Source organism: Eumetopias jubatus, unplaced genomic scaffold, assembly GCF_037043125.1.
Source record: "Eumetopias jubatus isolate StellerSeaLion01/CBP00866 unplaced genomic scaffold, mEumJub1_p1.0 scaffold_119, whole genome shotgun sequence".
Classification (NCBI taxonomy): Eukaryota; Metazoa; Chordata; class Mammalia; order Carnivora; family Otariidae; genus Eumetopias; species Eumetopias jubatus.
Genome location: NW_028274925.1, coordinates 136,500 through 156,499, shown reverse-complemented (window position 1 = coordinate 156,499; position 20,000 = coordinate 136,500). Strand labels below are relative to the sequence as shown.

Sequence of the window (20,000 nt, the reverse complement as noted above, 5' to 3'; positions counted from 1 at the left end):
CTTCACTATGTGAGTCTACCAGTCCATGAACACAGTATATCTCTGAACTTACTATTTAAGTCTTGATTACTTTTATCAGCATTCTGTGTTTTCAGCATACAGATCCTGTGCATATCTTATTAGATTTATACCTAAGTATTGCAATTTTGGAGCTATTGAAATTAATTATGGGAATGCAAACTGGTATAGCACTTGTGGAATAAAATTTCAGACGCATTTATGAAATGTTAAACAATTCACATCCTCTCCACTCTAACCCAATGTCTGTGTTAGTATGTGTATCTTATTAGAAAACATTCATATCTACCCAAGGATTCAGGTCAAAGATGTTGTTTTCATTTTATTAGTCATAGGATAAAGGGAAAACAACTTGTTTCCACCAGGAAAAAATTGTGTATGTGATTAATTATGGTATATACAAACTTTAACATTCCAGGGAATACTTTCAAAAGTGAGGTAGGTGTATATGTGCTGTTATTGGAAGATCCTGCATCCATTTTATTAAGTGACAAAAGGTAGTGGCAGATCAATATGCACAGTATTACGGGTTAGGTTGAATAAAAACAATATATTTGTAGAGCATATCTATGAAAAAGCCATAGTCACCTTTAGAATAACACACACTAGGGGCGCCTGGGTGGCTCAGCTGGTTAAGCGTCCGACTCTTGATTTCGGTTCAAGTCATGATCTCAGTCCTGAGACCGAGCTCCGAATCGGGCTCTGCATGGGGCCGGCTTGAGGGTCTCTCTCTCTCTCTCTCTCTATTTGCCCCTCCCTCCATCACACACTCTTTCTCTCTCTCAAAGAAAAGAAAATATTTTAAATTAAAAAAATAAAAATACACACTAGATTGTTAGTCATGGTGACTTCTGAGGAGGAGGCTGAATTGTGGAGGAACTTTGAAAAGGGGATATTGTGACTCATCTGTATTTCTAGAAGTTTTTTTGCAATAGGAAGATATGCACTAGTACCTTCTTAAGTAAAATTGCTAGAGAAGCCTAACAAAACAAGCGGCTGCATGAAAGTAACTGCTAACTGATGCAACAAACTGTGACATTTGAAGGGCTAACACAACAGAAGTGCATCTTTGTGCACACAAATTCTGATACAGTTTGGCAGGGGCCCTCTGCTTTTCCTAGACCCTGGGTCCAGGTTGCTTTCATCTTGTGGCTCCCCTATCTCAACACGGGGTCACCATGTTTGCTGGTGAATCAAGGGAGACAGCATGGAGTGGACATACTGGCTCGCAAACGCCTGGACGTGAGAAACAATGCTTCTGCTCACATCTCCATGGCAAAGGGTCATCACACAACCCTCCCTAACTACAAGGGGACTGGCAAGGTGGTGTCCCCTGTATTCTGGAAGGAAAGCAAGACACACTATGGATGAACATTAAAGTTTCTCCCATGTATTGTTACACAGTAGGGGCTTAACAAAATGCAACTTTATAATTTGTTATGACTGACTTTATTGCTGGGAGGAGTTTTTTTTTTTAGATCTTATTTATTTGTCAGTGAGAGAGAGGGAGAAAGAGATTGCACAAGCAGGGGGAGCAGCGGGCAGAGGGAAGCAGGCTCCCCATTGAGCAGGGAGCCTGATGTGGGACTCGAGCCCAGGACCCTGGGATCATGACCTGAGCCAAAGGCAGATGCTTAACTGACTGAGCCACCCAGGCATCCCAGGGGAGGAGTTTTTGAGGTCAGTTTGCCTTGGAATTCTTTGAAATTTTCAAGCACCTCCTGTGTGACAGATACTTTCAAGTACAGGATGACATCTAATTTTCAAACGATTCTGTGATCCCAGCAGGGAGGATTCACTTCTTCATTTAGTGACCAGAGGATTACTACAGAGAGTAAGGTTCTATGTTGGGGGAGAGAAGGTGATTCCTAGCTGTTCCATGGGGACCAGTGATGAGCTCCTTAGCAGGCCAGGTTCAAGAGTGAGACAGAAGAGCACACGGGGGAATACCAGGGAAAGGCTGCTGTAATTCGGGAAAGTGCTAGGTCTGCTAAAAATGCCAGCGCCTGGGCAGTCAGTTCTCAAAGAACTCTGAGGTTCAGGCAGAAGAACTCTAGGTTAATAAAGCCCACAGACAGTACCCAAAACCTGTTTGATTCTTATTGTCACCTTCCTTCCTTAGCAACAGGTTTTTTAGTACCTTAGCCACAGCATCCTTCTTTTTGTCACCTGGAAGACACCATGCTGTCCTCAGGAATGATGTAGGACTCGGAAGGTTGGCCACAGGCTGCAGTGGGTGGGAACAGCGTGGACTCTACATGAATTCAGACTCGGGTTCTAGTCGCTGCCCTGTCACTCACTAGCCATGTGATCCTGGGAAAATGACTAAGTCCCAGGAGCCTCAGGTTCTTTCTGAAGTGAGTGAGTTAAGTGAGTGGGTTTGATAAGCCCCGTCTTGCAGGACTGCAGGAATGCATGTGATATATGGAAAGCACCTTGCACAGTGCTTGGCACATATTGGAACTTTGATGAATGGCAGTGATTTCAAGTGTGTTTTGATCCCAGGGCCTTCCACTCTCTCCTCTGGGGTATTATTTTATTTATTTATTTTTTTTTTGTTACCGAGGTCATGTTAGAGAATGTGCAGCTCAATAGGACATGGAATAGCTAATCAGCCAAAGAGGGTGCTTCATAAGTAAAACTCAATCCATTTTCTAAATCAGAGGATATATATGAGATATATGGGAATATGTGTGGCATTCAGGTGTGAGGGAACTGTCCCAGCTGGACACAATACAAAGCTCCCAGAATGTGAGTCAAAGACCAGCTCCTTCCCTCCCTCCCAGCTGCTCTTCCACCAAACCACTCCTTTCACTCATTTCTCCCCCCACCAAAACCTAGACCTTGCTTACTTATAGCTGTCCAAACTACACTCCAGATAATCAAACTAAAATGACTTTTTAAGCAGTGGGTTCTGGCTTTGCATGGTCAGGACAAGAGTGCCAGTCTAGAGTCTTCTGGGCTCCACTTCAAAGGAATATCACTGTATTTCTCCAGAAATACTTGGAGATGACGGATATAAAACACCTAGTCTGTGCACTGTGTTAAACGGCCTTGGGATGAGAGTGCAGGATATCTTCTTTTCCTGCCCCAGGAGGAGATTTCTCCCTGGTTTGTCCATGATCCAGAAGGAACATGTCAGAGCAATTATCCATTTCAGACTTTGCTCCCACCTCTAAGGTACCCTGTCTCCAAGTAGGGCCACTGTCACCCCCCGGGTTCACGGTGATCAGCTGCACAGAAGGGAGCACGGTGACCCGACACCCTGAGCCACCCAGGCCAGGGGCACTTCCACTGCAGTGCTTGCCCCGGGAGACGCACCACCTCACCTTTCTTCCACTTCTTCTGCAGGTCTCAGGGCACCTCTCCCCACTTTCCTGCCATGAGTGCAGCTGCTAGACTGTCCCCTAAGGGTGGAACGTGTGCTGCTTTTCCTAATGTCCTCACTGCTCACACACAGGGCCTTCCAGAGAGCAGAGCTCAGCCCATGTCTGGGAATCAAGGAGCCAGTGAGCAGGGCTCCCTCTGTGCTGAGATGTCATTTCTCCTCCTTTCTTGAAGAACTAAGTGAGTGAAGGCGCATGCATCTATGTTAATTTGCAGAATGACAGACGAGAAGGAGTAAGAAGCAAAAATGAATAATCTTTTATTTCCGTATTTCCTGACCCCGTCACTTGACTGCTCAATTTTTCCACCTTTCCAACAAATTCCTATGCCAATGCCCCGTGATTTCATTCCAGAACCCAAACAAGGAGGGAAGATCTCCCACCTTATTTCCAGAACATGACAAAACTCTTAAAACTCTTGAACTGGGTAAGTCCAAATGCTGTGGGGTGGATGTCACGCACACATTTACCTGCCGAAGCTGGTTAAAACTTGTACTCCAAGGAACAACTTTTGAGAGCTTCCTCAAGAAACCCAAGCTCTGGATGTCAGAGTCATCGCAGAGAACAGGCCCCCAGAGAGGCTGGCTCTTCACCCTGCTTTCTTCCCCCAACCCTCCCTGGCCCTGCCTTACTTAGAACTCCCGGGGCTCTCTCTTTTCACACACACACAGGGAAGAACCAAAATGTGGCCTCACTTCATGCCCAGCACCCCGCAGGAGAAGCTGCCGACCCCACCAAAGCCTGGAAAGGGCCTGGCCGCCACTGGGACTCAGGCCTCCTCTCCCTCATCTCTCACAGCTCCTTCAGACAGGGCCAGGGAGGAAGCCAGCTGCCCACGCCTGACCCGGAGTACATACTCCAGCACTTGAACCTTGCTGGTTCAGCATGGGCCCTGGGACCCCACGGGAACTCGTAGCGGTCAGGGTCGCTGCCAGGCACCTGCCGGTACTCCAGGTACCCTTCCTGCACCGAGACTTTGGTGAGAGCTCCCTCGGCTCCCCATAGACGATGTGCTCCTGACCGGCATACACCCCCATGACCCCCAGCGTTTCCCACACCTCCTCCTCGGGGGCACGGTCGCCATGCAGGAGGCTCACCCCCAGGACCAAAACCAGGAGGCCGGTCTTGGGCATGCCATGCTCACCGCTCAGCATCCCATCACAGATGAGACCCAGGACATTGACCAGGTTGTAGGAGTGGTCACTACGGTCCATTTTCTTCAGGGCCATGAGAAAGACCAGCCGCATGCACTCGGAGGCTTGGCCCAAGATCACTGGGAAGTCATCCTGGTAATCTTTGCTGACGATCTCGAGCATCTCTGCCTGGCGGGTCGGCTGCTTGTTGCGGTATTTGAGGAGCAGGAACTCCACCAGGGCAGCCACTTTCACGTGGAGTTTGTCCTGGAGAGAGGGTTGCGTGACTTCCGGCTCCTCCCAGGTGCTCGAACCCTCCTCATCTAAGCTGCTGGGACCTCCTCTTCCCCAGCCCCCGACAGCTGTGCTTCCACCAGGCCCTGTGCCAGGCCTGGGTCTTCCTCCATTAGGTCCTGACCCCCGGTTTTTTAAAGCAGGCCCCCAGCCTCTGTCAGACCAGGATGCGGACGTGCTGACACACCGCCTGTGGACTTGGCACAAACAGGCCTCCCAGGGCGGACAGCAGGGGCAGGCTTCAGTGCGTTGTCCCTGTTCTGGAGTCCAGGTCCCTCCCTGAGCCCTCCCTCAGGGATCTCAGCATGAGCCGCAGCACCACTGGTGATGCTGTCTCTGCTGTCTCCAGGCCTCTTCCCTCGGACCAAAGCCCTCACTGCCATGAGAGCCACGGGCAAAGACTGTGGACGTCGCATCAGGCTACACAGTCCAGGGATTCCCCAAGATGGGTCCTTCAGGTCCCTTAGCCCTACCCTCTGTTCCCCATCTGGACTCCCTGGATGGCCGGTGCCCTCATCCCTGCTCCTGAGGGCCACTCCTCACAACAAGCGCTCAGTGTGTCTGGGACACAGAGCAGAATTCAGGAGACACCTCATGTCACCGTTGTCTCACCCAGAGGCCTCCCAGGACATTCCCTACTGGGTCCAGGGTCCTTCATTCCTCCCTCTGGTCGTCACCTTGACTCCTGACAGAACCTGGGCCCTCCTGCCCCCTGTCCCCACGCTTGTGTGCGCGTGCTTGCCTTTGGCATTTGCACAACGATGGTCGGGAAGGCATCAGAAGCAAGAACCAGGAAACTTCTATCTCTTCAGCTTCTGACCCCCATCCCTTGCTTCTTCCGTTCTTGCACCTTTCCAACCCATCCCTAGGCCAATGGCCTGTGATTTCGGTCGAGAGCCCAAGCAAGTAGGCAAGGTGTCCAGGCTGGTGTCCAGGGCATGAAGAAAAACTTTTTCTTAAAGCTATTTATTTATTTGAGAAAGAGAAAGCACACACAGGGGAGAGAGAGAAGCAGAGTCTCCACTGAGCGGGGAGCCCCATGTGGGGTGTGATCCCAGGATCCTGAGATCCTGACCTGAGCCGATGGCAGACGCTTAACCAACAGAGGACCCAGGCACCCCAAGAACATGATAAAACTCTTAACTCTTGGACTGGGTAAGAACAAATGCTGCAGAGTGGATGGTACTCACACAATCAGCCCCTGAAGCAGCTGAAACCTTCTATGGCAAGGAACCCCACAGGAGAGCTTCCTCAAGGACACCAAGCTCTGGATGTGGGAGTCATCCCAGGAAACAACCCCCCCACCCGCAGGAGGCTCCTTGCCCTGCTTTCTTCTCCCAACCCTCCGTGGCCCTGCACTCCTTAAAACGCCCAGGGCTCTGTCTTCACGGGCACACACACACACACACACAGGGAAGAACCAGCAAGTGGCCTCACTTCATGCCCAGCACCCTGCAGGAGAGGCTGCCGAACCCAGCAAAGTCTGGAAAGGGCCTGGCGGACCCCAGGGCTCAGGCCCCCTCTTCCTCATCTCTCACAGTCCCTTCAGACAGGGCCAGGGAGGAAGCCAGCTGCCCGCACCTGACTTGTAGCAAATACTCCAGCATTTGCAACTTGCTGGTTTCGGCGTGGGCCCTGGAACCCCACGGGACCTCATAGCAGGAAGGTCACTGCCGGGCACCTGCCAGTACTCCACGTACCCTTCTTGCACCCAGACCTTGGTGAGGAGCTCCCTCGGCTCCCTGTAGATGATGTGCTTCTGGCCGGCATACACCCCCATGACCCCTAGCATTTCCCACACCTCCTTCTCGGGGGCACAGTCGCCATGCAGGAGACTCACCCCCAGGAGCACCACCAGGATGCCAGTCTTGGGCACTCCATGCTCACCGCTCAGCATCCCATCATAGGTGAGGCCCAGGATGGGGACCAGAATGTAGGAGTGGTTGCTGGGGTCCACTTCCTTCACATCCATACCAAAGACCAGCTGCAAGCACTCAGAGGCCTGGCCCAAGATCACAAGGAAGGCATCCAGAGCATCCTGGCCGACGATCTCCAGCATCTCTGCCTGGCTGGTCGGCTCCTTGATGTGATACTTGAGGAGCAAGAACTCCACCAGCTCGGCCAGCTTCCCCTGGAGTAGGTTTTGGAGCTCCGGCTGGGCTTCTTCGGGCTCCTCGCGGGGGCTGGCGCCCTCCTCACCAGAGCTGCTGGAGCCCTGGTCAGGAGCTGCTGGATCCCTGGTCAGGCTGGCTGCAGGCAGTGGCTGCTTGGGCAGTGGGGGAGGGGCAGGCACTCAGAGAGCTCTGGGGACGACTCTGGAACCCAGCAGCAGACCCCTCCTCCGAGGGGACCAGAAAGAGGGCAGAGCAGGAGCCAGATGGGGCGGCGGACTGGGAGGAGGCCAAGGTGGAGAAGGAGGGGGGGGTGCGGGGGACCTTCTCCTCCCCAGCCCCCAACAGCTGTGCCTCCACCAGGCCCTGGGCCGGGCCCGGGTCTTCCTCCAGCTTCCAGAGCTCACTCCTCTGACCCAGGGGCATGGTGTTTGTGTCGAGCTGAACCTGAAGAAAGAGGTGGGATGGCTCCTCAGGGTGCAGCCCAGGCAGCAGAGGCCTGAAGTCCCGGAGCTGACAGTGCGCTGCGTCGGACTTGGGTGCTGAGGGGTCCCCTCTGGGGTGGGATGGACGAGCGCCTAGCTCCATGCTCAGAGCAAGTACCTCACCTTGTTCACTGGCACTCACCTGCACCTCCCCTGCTCTGGGACCTTAGAGGCTCCTGCCTCAGACCTAGGCCTCGACTCTGAATTCTGGAAGCCCCTGGAGGAGAAAAGGAGTCATTTCAGGGTGCAGACACAGAGCACGGCCCACGGCCCCCAGTGGGGCAGGAGGGCTGGTTCGGATTCTGTGAGGTCCCCATCCATCCAAGCTGGGCGGTCCCCTCCTTGGCCCCTCAGGGGACTGCTATTTCCCCTGGCAGGGCCTGGAGCCCTGCAGCCTGAGGCCACAGGGTCACAGCAAGACCGCCCAGCCCTAAGACCCCACAGAAGGTAAGCCAGGGGGCCCACCTCTGCCCACGCCTGCCAGAGGTCTAAGGGCTCGTCTCGGGATCCCAGGGATGGCCAAGCTCGGGTGCCATCTGTGCTGGGATGGGCGCACCTCTCCGTCTATACCTTGACCCCACGGAAGGCCTGGGAATACTCCCTGTGTTGACCGGAGGCCACCCTCCTGGTGCCAAGGCCTCATCTCTGGGAGACGCCAGAAGGAAAAGTCAGTTGAAATAACTTGGCCCACCGATCGCCCGTCTCCCCATGGCTGGCAGCAGCCACAGGGTATGCCTGGGCCCTAAGGATCCTGCTGTGGGAGTCATCCCCTCATTTCTCATCTGCCCCCCACCATCAGGGCCAGACCCAGAGCCAGGGCACCTGCCTCCTCTGCTACCGGAGTCCAGACCCTCAGGCCCGGGCCCTCTCCATCCTGAGAGGAAGGATCTGGAGAGGAGGAGGGACTCAGCCTGACAGGCCCCACCCAGGGTTCCCAGGACCTCCAGGTAGGGGCTGCACAGACTTCTGGGCCATCCCTTCCTGGTCCCGAGGGGTGGGTGGGGAGTCACTCACTCCTCCCTCGGGTGTCCCCACACTGATTCTTGGCAGAAGCAGAGACTCCTGTGTGTCTCCCAGGTGCGCTTCCCCAGATGACCTGACCCCGACCTCTCCCAGCATGGTCCTCACCTCCCTGAGAGCTCCGAGAAGAGGGTGAGGAGCCAGCACGTCCTCGTCCACGGCCACGTCTCCATCCACCCCCTCAGCCCCCAGCAAGATCCCAAAGGGCTGGTCGTAGGGACGGGCCACTCTGTCCTGGGGTGGGGATGCCCTCAGGCCCCCAGGACGCTAATCTTCTTTCTTCCTGCCAGGGCCTGCGCTTCTTCCAGGTCCCCAACGTGAGATAGAAGGCATGTGCCCCTCAGACCAAGACCTCAGCTCCCCGAGGACTCCCGCCTTCTGGCCCATGAGACAAGTGAGCATGCGTGCCAGGTTGGGCCCCCGCTGACCGATCCTCCCTGGTTCGGGCACAGCCAGACTCCGGTGCCCTGGCTTCTTTGCTGAGATGGGGTGGAGGGGGTATGGCCAGTCCTCCCCCAGGGTCCTCACCCTGACTCCCAACCGGACCTGTGCCCCACCCCCCCGACCCCGCACTCCACCCTCACACACACACAGGCCCGCCCCACCCCAGGCCCGCTCCTTCTCACCACAGGCCCTCAGGCTCTAACAGCCAGATGTGGACCCCCGGACAGGAGGCGTGGGCTCCTCCTCCACAAGGGTCCTCCTCCATGGCCTGTCCGTACTGCGGCCCAATCAGTCCTCCCTCTGGTCCTCCCCTTCCATCCTCGCAGGACCGGGCTCAGCCTGGGCGGCCCTGAAGCCTGCTCCTTCCACCCAGACCCCAGGCTCTAGGAGACATGGCTGGGAAGTCAGGGCACGCCCTAGGTGCCCATCTGGCCCCGGGGCCTCCCGGGACCGAATCTGTTCTCTGTCCCCAATCCTGCAGTCCTCCTTCCGGTCCTTGCCTTGCCACCCAGCAACACGTGGGCCACCGCCCCCCACCCGCATACTCGAGGCAGTGCTCCATCCAAACGGCCAGGGGTTCTCGGAGGCCCTGAGGCCAAAGTGGCCACGCACTGTGTGGTCTCTTCCATCCCAGGAGTCTCCCGTAGCTGAAGCAGGGCCGCGGTCCCGCGGGCTCCCTGGGGAGTCCCCTGGGGGTCCTCGCTTCGAGCCCTGGCAGGTCCTAGGCCACTCTGGCTGCTGTCCCCAAGCTGGTCTGCCATCACCAAGGCCCTCCCTGCCCTGAGCCCACCGGGGTAAGTCTGTGGCTAACACGTGTGGCCACGAAGCCCAGGGCTTCCCAAGGCTGAGTTGGGGCGTCTAGGTCTCTCGGGCCTTCTTCTGATCTCCACCAGGACTCCCTGGGTGCCTATGCCTCTGCCTGTCCCTACTGCCTGCGGATCGGCTCCTGGGCACCGGAGCATCCCGTGTCTGGGACACCCGGATGGGCCAGTGGGGGACACACAAGCGCACGCACGAACACAATCGGGGTGTCCCCGTCCTCCACTCAGGCCTCTAGGGACTGACTCTGGGATGGGGTCCAGGGTCTCTCAGTCCTCCCTCTGCAACTTCAGCGTAAACCCCAACAGGACCTGGGCCTGCCCCTCTGCCCCCTGAGCGAGGCCCTGCTCCTTCGATCCACCAAGGACCCCAGGTTCTCGGGAGACCCAGATGCAGAAGTCGCCGCACTGGCCACGTGTCCCCATCCCGCCCAGGGGGGGCTCCCTAGACTGACATCATGGGTGGGCTTCTGCGGGGCTCCCCTCTGTTCTCCTGCCGGGTTTATCCCTGGCCTCCCCAAGCCACCCCCCCAGCAATGGTTGACCAGGGCCCTCCCCTCTGCCCACATGAGCATCTGCTCCTTTCATCAGGGCCTCACCTCAGTCTCTCTGAGACACGGACTCAGAAGTCCAGACTCACCGTGTTTCAATCAGCCCCCCTCCCCCCAATGGACCTTCCCTGACTGACGCTGTGCTGGGGTCCAGGGTCCTTCACTCCTCCCTCTGCATCCTCACCATAAAGTCCAGCAGGACATGAGGCCTCCCCTCTGCCCAACGAGGGAGGCCCTTCTCCTTCTGCCAAGGCATCCAGGGTCTTTGAGACCCGGATGCGGAAGTCAGGACTCACCACGTGTTCCCAACACCCCCCCCCTCTGCCACCCCGGACCTTTCCAGACTGAGGCTGGGCGGGGGTCCAGGGTCCCTCAGTCCTCTCTCTGCATCCTCAGCGTGAAGCCCAGCAGGACCAGGGCCCGCCCCTCTGCCCACCCAAGGGAGATCCAGCAATTGCACTACTGGGTATTTACCACAAAGATAGAAATGTAGGGATCCAAAGGGGTGTGCACCCCAATGTTTATAGCAGCAATGTCCACAACAGCCAAACTGTGGAAAGAGCCAAGACGACCATCGACAGATGAATGGATAAAGAAGATGTGGTATATATACACAATGGAATATTATGCAGCCTTCAAAAGGAATGCGATCTTGCCTTTTGCAACGACGTGGATGGAACTGGAGGGTGTTACGCTGAGTGAAATAAGTCAATCAGGGAAAGACATATATCATATGACCTCACTGATATGAGGAATTCTTAATCGCACGAAACAAACTGAGGGTTGCTGGAGTGGGGGTGGTGGGGGGGATGGGGTGGCTGGGTGATAGACATTCCATAGGGTATGTGCTATGGTGAATGCCGTGAATTGTGCAAGACTGTTGAATCACAGATCTGTACTTCTAAAACAAATAATGCAATATAAGTTAAGAAAAAATAAAAAGAAGAAGATAGCAGGAGGGGAAGAATGAAAGGGGGGAAATCGGAGGGGGAGACCAAGCATGAGAGAGGGTGTACTCCGAAAAACAAACTGAGGGTTCTGGAGGGGAGGGGGGTGGGGGGATGGGTAGCCTGGTGATGGCTATTAAAGAGGGCACGTTCTGCGTGGAGCACTGGGTGTTATGCACAAACAGTGAATCATGGAACACTGCATTAAAAACTAATGATATAATGTATGGTGATTAACATAACAATAAAAAATTTTAAAAAACAAAACAAAAACAGCTCCTGGATTCATTAATTTGGTCTTCTTGGGTTTTGGTTGGTTTATAGTTTAAATTTCATTTGTTTTTGATTAATCTTTATTTTTTTTCTTTCTACTGGCTTGGTTTTTATTTTGTTTTCCTAGTTCCTTTAAGTGTAATATTATGTTTTTTATTTGATCTTTGTCTTGCTCTGTGATGTATTCCTGTACAGTTATAATGTCTCCTCTTAGAATAGTTTTGCTGCATTCCAAAGATTTTGGATCATTGTAGTTTATTTTCATTTTTCTCCATATATTTTTTGATTTCCTTTTTTAGTTCTTGTTTCATCTATTCAATATTTGGTAGAATGTTATTTAGCCTCCATGTATTTGTGCTCTTTCCATCTTTTTTTCTTGCAATTGCTTCCTAGTTTCATACCATTGTGGTGAGAAAAATGCATGATACAATTTCAATCTTTTTGCATTTGAGACTTTTTTGTGGCCTAACATAGGATCCATTTTGGAGAATGCCTCATGTACTGGAAAATATTGTGTATTCCAATATTTTTTAAATGAAATGTTCTGAATATATCCGGTAGGTCCATCTGGTACATCGTGTTATTCAAAGTCATTGTTTCCTTGTTGATTTTCTGGCTAGATAATCTATCCATTGATGTGAGTGAGGTCTTGAAGTCCTCTATTGTATTACTGTGATTACCTTCCTTTATGGCTCTTAAGAGTTGCTTTGTGTATTTCAGTACTCCTATATTGTGTGCAAAAATATATTGTTTTACGTCTTCTTGTATCTTTCAGCACTTTTAATGTAACATGCCACACCTCTCTGGCCTGCAAAGTTTCTAAGAAATTTATTGATAGTTTTATGTCATTTCCCTTATATGCAAGTTTTCTTTTCTAGTGCTTTTTAAGATAATTCTCACTTTATCAATACTATTTTGCCATGAGGTGTCTTTGTTTGCACCTCCTTGCTTTGATTTTTTGGGGGGAGGGTTTCTTTGTGCCTCCTGGATCTGGATACCTCTTTCCTTCCCCAAATTAATGAAATTCTCAGCTATTATTTTTTCAAATAAATTTTCTGCCCCTCTTTCTCTCTCTCCTTCAGGATTCTTTATAAAGTGAATGTTATCAATCTTGATGATACGCTGAGTTCCCTTCACCTTGTCACATACTTTATTATTCTTATTTTCTTTCTTTTTTGCTGTTCATCTTTGTTGTTTTCCATTAATCCTCCTTTAGCTCCCTGATCCATTCCTCTGCCTCATCTTATATGCTATTGCTTCCCTCTACTGTATTTTATTTCAGTTCCTGAGTTCTTTATCTAAGTCTGGGTCTCTTTTCAATATGTTCTGTCTTTGTATGACTGAGAGCCTACAGTCTTTTCTCAAATCCCATGAATATCTTACAGCCATTACTTTGAATTTATAACAGTCATATCGATTATTTCTCTTCATTTAGCAATTTGATGCAGTTTTGCCCTTGTTCTTTTGGGATATATTCCTCCATCTCATTATTATGTGTAACCCTCTGTGCTTGTTTCCTATGTATTTGGAAAATAAGCTACATTTCTTGACCTTAACAGTCATGGCTTTTTGAAGAAGAGGTCCTGTGTTGTCCAGCAGCACAATGCCCCGGTTCACCAGAACCAGGTACTCTAAGGAGGTCTCTATGTGGATTGTGTGCACTTTACTATCATGACTGACTAGAGTTTCCTTCAGTCCATTTGGCTGCAATTGACAACTGTGCTTGTTACACCAAGAAGGTTTTTGACCCTGTGCTGTGAAGGGACCAGCCTGCTCCAACATGTGCTAGAAGTTGGAAGGTGACAGCAGTCAGGAAAATGCCTGCCTTAAGCTCATGTGCAGGGGCTACTTGAAGGATGATATCCTTGCCGTGTGCCTTGAGGCTCCCAAAGTGGGCAGTAATAGCAGTCATACCTGCTATGGCTGCCCTTGCCCCAATTTTTAATTCTATCTCATTATGATAAGGAAAGCTAGTTTGTATGACTTTACCCTTCTTAAAATGTTGTTAATAAATGTTTATTGTTCTTATATAAGGTCTATCTTGGAAAATGTTCCATGTTCCCCTAGAAATCATGCCAAAATTTCTATATATATTTAATATCTCTGGGTTTGGTATACATATATTTATAATTGTGAAATGTCATTATTATTGTTATGTGTCCTTTTGCTTTCTTACAGTTTCATGTTTGTGTGAATTTAGTGTAAATGCCACTGATCTCAATCGGTTTCTACTTCAGCACAGTCTATTTTTTTTTATTGTTTCATTAACAATCTATCAACGTCTGTCCTTAGAACTAAGGAGAGTATCCTGTAGGCAGCATAGTTATTTTCTCTTTTTAAATCCATTCCATTCTGTCAATCTGTATCTTTTGAATGGGACATTTAATAGGATTACTGGTGGGAAAATAACTCAATGCCTTTTTGTTAAGTGTTTTCTTGTTATAGCTATTGCTGTCCCTCATTACCTTTTTTAATGCCTTCATTTTGTTGATTTTTTTAATAATGGGATGCTTTTATTTACCTCCTATTTCCTTTTGTCTGTAGTTTATTGATACTTTATTTGTCATTACCATAGTGTATTTGTTTGCTGGGGCTGCCATATCAAAGTATCACAACCTGGGTTGTAATTAATAATAGTTAATTTTCTCACTTTTCTGGAGGCTACAAGATGGACGTCAAGGGGTTGGCAGAGTTGAATTTTGTTGGGAACCCTTTCCTTGGCTTGTAGACATCCATCTTCTCTGTCTGTCTTTACACGGCTGTAAGTCTAAAAGTGTCTGTATCTTAAACTCCACTTATATGAAATCACGTATATTGGATGAAGGTGACCCATATGATCCATGTTGACTTAATTGCCTATTGGAAGTACTATTTCCAAATACAGACACTATAAAATAATGGAGGTTAGGATTTCAACATATGAATTAAGAGGGGACCCAATTCAGTCCACAACACATGTGGATTACAAAAAAATGACTTCTACAATACATTACGTTACTGATATCATAGATGAGATTTTTGTATGTGTGGGCCCATTAATATGTATTTATAATAATTTTCAGGTTTGGTTTTTCAAATCTTATAAAAGAAGTAAAGGTGGACTTCTGTGTGTTTTGGTCAAGTTCTCCACACACAAGTCACTTTTAAATTTCCTTAGACTCTCATCCCTGCATTTTTTTTTCTAGAATTCTTGGATTTGTATTAAATGTCTCTTTGTTAATGTCTTGCTTCCCCCACAAATTGTAGCTCACTGTTGCTTTAATGATCCACTGCAACTGTCCCTGCCATCAGAGGCCTTCCAACTATGCCACTTTACCCATCACTGTTCTGAGCCAGGGACAGACAGAAATCATATGGAGATCCCTCCACAAGTCAGTACTTTATAAGCAAGTATGTTCTTCTTTTGTCTAAATGATGGAACTGAGAATTAAGAAGTGTCCTCCTGACTAAACCACACTGCTCCAGCTGGGGGTATGGCAAGGGGAGGCACAATTCCACAAACTTTCCCAACATTTTGAGTAAGGACTTTTTCTTGGTTAAGGATTCACGTGGCTTTTGCACCTTTTTAGCTGGTTTCTGGAGTTCTGACAAAACTATGTTTGTCCATATGTTGTGCTTTATGGAGTGTCTGTGGGAAATGAGGGCTGGCACATTCTAGCCCACCGTCTTGATGTTTTGTCCAAGATTCAAGGGACAGATGTGTCGGCAAGGTTTTAGTGTGCCTGAAAGAATGTCATCAGATATACTGATTTATCTAATCTGTTCTCCTCATGACACATCTGCTCTTACTCCCTTCCTAGGACGTGATCAAAGGAAACCAGATACTGTTCCATGTCTATATTGTCATTATTTGTGTGAATTTAAAGGGGCATCTGTATCTAAAGTGATCTCCTGACTTTCCCTTGGTATGGTTTTTGGGCTCAGACACCCAAATGTGTGGATGCAAACTGTGTCTCGTGTGGTAGAAAAACAGGCATTTGTTAAGTAAGGTTGGGAGTCTACCCTCCAGCTGGGAGGAAGTCAGCCATGAACAGTGATGTGATTGCATTGGGCTGGATATGTGGTTGGAGAAATTTGCTGTATATAGTAGGAAATACCTTCTTTAGTTTCAGAGTCTTGTCTTGGTGGAGGGAAAAGAATCTTCACAGTAACAATCACTCAGCTATCTGATAGGTGTTTAATCGGCTGAGTCCTCTGAGGTAAGTGAAAAGAAATTTGCAAATGACACTATAGATAAAGGGCTGGTATCCAAGATATATAAAGAACTTCTCAAACTCAACACCCATAAAAAATAATCAAGTCAAAAAGTGGGCAGAAGATATGAACAGACACTTCTCCAAAGAAGACATACAAATGGCTAACAGACACATGAAAAAATGTTCATCATCATTAGCCATCAGGGAAATTCAAATCAAAACCACATTGAGATACCACGTTACACAAGTTAGAATGGCAAAAATGGACAAGGCAAGAAACAACAAATGTCGGAGAGGTTGTGGAGAAAGGGGAACCCTCTTACACTGTTGGTGGAAATGCAAGTTGGCACAGCCACTTTGGAAAACAGTGTGGAGGGTCTCAAAAAATTAAAAATAGAGCGACCCTATGACCCAGCAATTGCATCCTGGGTATTTACCGCAAAGACTCAGATGTAGTGAAAAAAAGGGCCATGTGCACCCCAATGTTCAAAGCAGCAATGTCCGTAATAGCCAAGCTGTGGAAAGAGCCAAGATGCCCTTTAACAGATGAATGGATAAAGAAGGTGTGGTCCATATATACAACGGAATATTACTCAGCCATCAGAAAGGATGAATACCCAACTTTTATATCAGCATGGATGGGACTGGAGGAGACTCTGCTAAGTGAAATAAGTCAAACAGAGAAAGTCAATTATCATATGGTTTCACTTATTTGTGGAACAAAAGGAATAGTAGGGAGGACATTAGTAGAAGGAAGGGAAAGATGAGGGGAGTAGAATCGGAGGGAGAGTTGAACCATGAGAGACTATGGACTCTGAGAAACAAACAGGGTTTTAGAGGGGAGCGGGGAGGGGGGATGGGTTAGCCCGGTGGAGGGAATTAAGGAGGGCACATACTGCATGGAGCACTGGGTGTTATACAAAAACAATGAATCATGGATCACCATATCAAAAACTAATGATGTAATAATGTATGGCGACTAACATAATAAAATTAAATTAATAATAAAAAAAAGAAATTAGAGTGCTTTGATGAGTTTCCTACAACATATATTGAAAAGGAAAATATGCAATTATATTTAAAGAGATACATTTCAGTTTGATGATTATGTAGTGTGAATTCTATTATGCATCTGACATGCATTTACTCAAGTGGGAGTATTTCATAGGTGGCTATGTTATCATCATATTGCTTAAGTGATTTATGTGAAAAGAATATAGAGTTAAGTATTTGAGATTTATTTGGTCTTATATCACATATGAGTCATCCCAGGTTTAAAGACAAAGGGGATGAAGACCACCTTGTCACAGTGAGATAGGGCCAGAGTCTGGTACCAGTGTGTACTTCTAATGTAAGAAAGCATGACCCTGGAACATCCTTGTATTCTTGATGGGGCTAGTGAACATTTTTTTTTCTAGTAAACATTTTTGATTCTTTCTTCTCTAAACCATAACATTTTGCATTATATTAAGCACAAATTCATATCCAACAATATTTTTGAAATAATGAAAATATTTAAAACAGGTAAAGTATTTCAGGAATTAGGAGCCCTCAGTTTTCCATTATCAACGGACAGAATAGCTTTCAGTCTCTCTTCTCATCCCCAGTGTGACTGGGTAAAAAGTCCATGTGGTCACCTGTGGAAAGCTGAAAGGCCTAACCTACTCGTCAAACCCTTGCTGCCCACTGCTGGCCTGCCAAGAACCCTGTCCCCTCTCTCCAGAGAAAACGAAGTCACTCGGATTGAGGGGGGTGGATTCTCGCATTGTGACCAGCGAGGGTGGGGAGCAGAGGTTCACTGAGGTCTGGAGGGCTGGGTTCTGGGGTCTCAGAGCTCAGAGAGCACATGACATGTCCCTTCAACTCACAGATGGGAAATGGATGTCCAGAGAGGGGAGGAGTTGGCCCGCAACCACAAAACCCCATCTTGAGCTCTTCTCCAAGTGCCGTTTCAGGGGACAATCCCCCATTTCCAGAAGGTAGCAACTGGGGTTCCAGGCCCCAGATAGAGCCACAGCCCATACCCCATTCGAAAAATGCCCAGGTTCTCCTGGGGCTGCATGCACCCTTCCACCCAGCGACCGCACGAGCCATCAGTGGTGAGGTTGTGGACAGGGGACTCGGCTGCCAGTTTCTCTCGCTCTAAAAGGGGACAGTGTCCCGCATTCTGGTGGACATTACCACTAGGCACCACATATGTCCCCTGCACTTCAGAGACCACTGAGGAAATGACCTGCCGTGTCCCTACCCCTGTGAGAGCCCCTCCCATACTCACCTTTCTCTTTCAGGAATCCCCAGCCAGACACCCAGCAGGCCTAGGGAACTCGAGGTGGGCCTGTGCTAAATTGGGGCAGGCAGCCCCTTCCAATGAATTGCCCACAGGGAACGGGAGGGGTGATCTTCATGAGAGCGATGTCATCGTGCTCTAAACTGGGGATGTATTTCTCATGAATGATGATTTTCTCGACATATCTCTCCTGTTGAGGCAGCTTCACTGGCTTTTCATTCCCATACACAATTTCCCTTGTTCCAAAAATCAGTCTCCAGTCATATACTTTTCTGTGGGCACAGAGGCAAGCCAGGTCATCCTCAGAAAGGACGGACTTGACAGAAACCTCTGGTGATCATGATCCTCAGAGCCCTCCTCAGCAAGGGCCTGGGACCACCCACTCATGGTCTGGTTGCCACAAAGCCCAGAGCCCCGGGGAGACTGTGCACATGGAGCCCTGGAGAATGTCCCTTTCTGGGAAGAGCCTTTCTGAAGACCCCCCTCCACGTGCTCCCACACGTACTTTTTGGAGACGAAGCAGTGGGCAGCCGTAAGCAGCCAATGGGAGTTCAGCAAGGTGCCTCTGCACGCATGGTACATTCGGTTATTATGGGACATGAATACCTGGAGGCTGACCATCCAGGGCCAGGGCCCGAGGGTTCCACTTCCCGGTGGGTTCTGCCTGAACCATAACCCACAGGGGGCACTGGGGAGAGACCAGGGGCACAGTTCAAACCAAGAAGAGGCACAGCCTGTACTCGCAGCTGCACGATGGGGGAATCAGGGCTAGGGGGCTGGGCAAAATGGGGCAACCGGGAGTGTGGAGGGTCCGAGGGGGAGCTGCTGAGGAGAGGTGCTGTCAGGGTGGTAGGGAAGCCAGAAGCTGCAGACTTCAGAACTGGTTTTGAGGAGTATGAGTTCTGGGGTCTTGTGGGTGAAGCCCCAAGTCAAGGAAAGAAGGCGCGCTAGGAAGCAAGACGGATGATAAGGGCCTTAGAAATATGGGAGATCCCAAGGCAGGGGGGAGGCTAGAGGAGGTGAGAGAGAGGTGTAATGGATTGAGGTCTTTAGAGCCAATTCTGGGCGGGAGACTTAGGAAACAGCCACAGGGTTGTTGGGGCTGCGATGTGGGGTTGGATGGTGGCAGGAGGAGGGAGAGTAGCCACAGCAGTTCCAGTGATCCCAGGTGTGGGGAGCAGCGGGTTCCGGGGTGGAAGTTCTGGGAACTGGGGAGAGGCCACAAGAGTTTGGGGGTAACTTGGGGTCTGTCAGAGTCTAAGGTGGAGGCCCGACCCTAGAAGAATGCCATGAAAATACCCTGGGGTCTTTGGGGTCAGCCACAGGAGGAGCACCTCACTATCCGTGGGAAGAAAGGGGTTTCTAAAAATTGGGACTTGATGTGCAAGAGGCAGTGAGGTCAGTCTCTAGGTGAGGGAAGGACCCCAGCGTCTGTGCTACGGGAGGCATAGGAGCCCGGGGTCAGCCCTGGGGTCTCTCGGCTGATGAAGCTGGGAGCAAGGATGGTCTGAGTTGGGGATGTTGGTCACACCCGTGAGACCCAGGGGACTACTAAGGCCCAAGCTTGGCCTCCTTCCTAGCCCTGGATAGAGGGCGTCTGGGTGGGGTTTGGTATTCAGAAAACACCCTTTCCACCCCCCGGACATGTCCCTGACACATACTCACACGTGGCGTTATCTTTGGCAACCACAGACACTGCCAAGGCCAGCAGAAGGGCAGTTGGCAGCATCTCTACCATACTCCTGCCCCAGCCCGGCCTGGAAGCCCAGTGACCTCACAAACCTCTGTGGCCTCCTGACCAGTCAGCATGGCTACCACCCTCCCCCACCCCAATAGTCAGGCCAGGCAGGAGCCGTTTAGCTTAACCGGTCCAGGCTGAAACAAGATGCCAGCTTTCTGTACAGGCTCCTCTGCACCCCTCGGGGGATGGGGGCTCATGTGCAACCCCCTCCCTCTGTCCCAAGGCCAGGATCTTCATTCCCAGTTACCCTTTGAAGGCTCTGTATCATCTGAGGATCCAGTTTTGTGCAGTGTCAG

The 20,000-nt window shown here is 50.0% G+C and overlaps 1 pseudogene; it reads right to left on the bottom strand.

Moving 5' to 3' along the window:
* The window catches only part of LOC148161597 (acrosin-like), a 39,753-nt pseudogene extending 20,052 nt beyond the window's left edge, over positions 1-19,701 (bottom strand).
* Between the last annotated feature and the right edge of the window lie 299 nt (positions 19,702-20,000).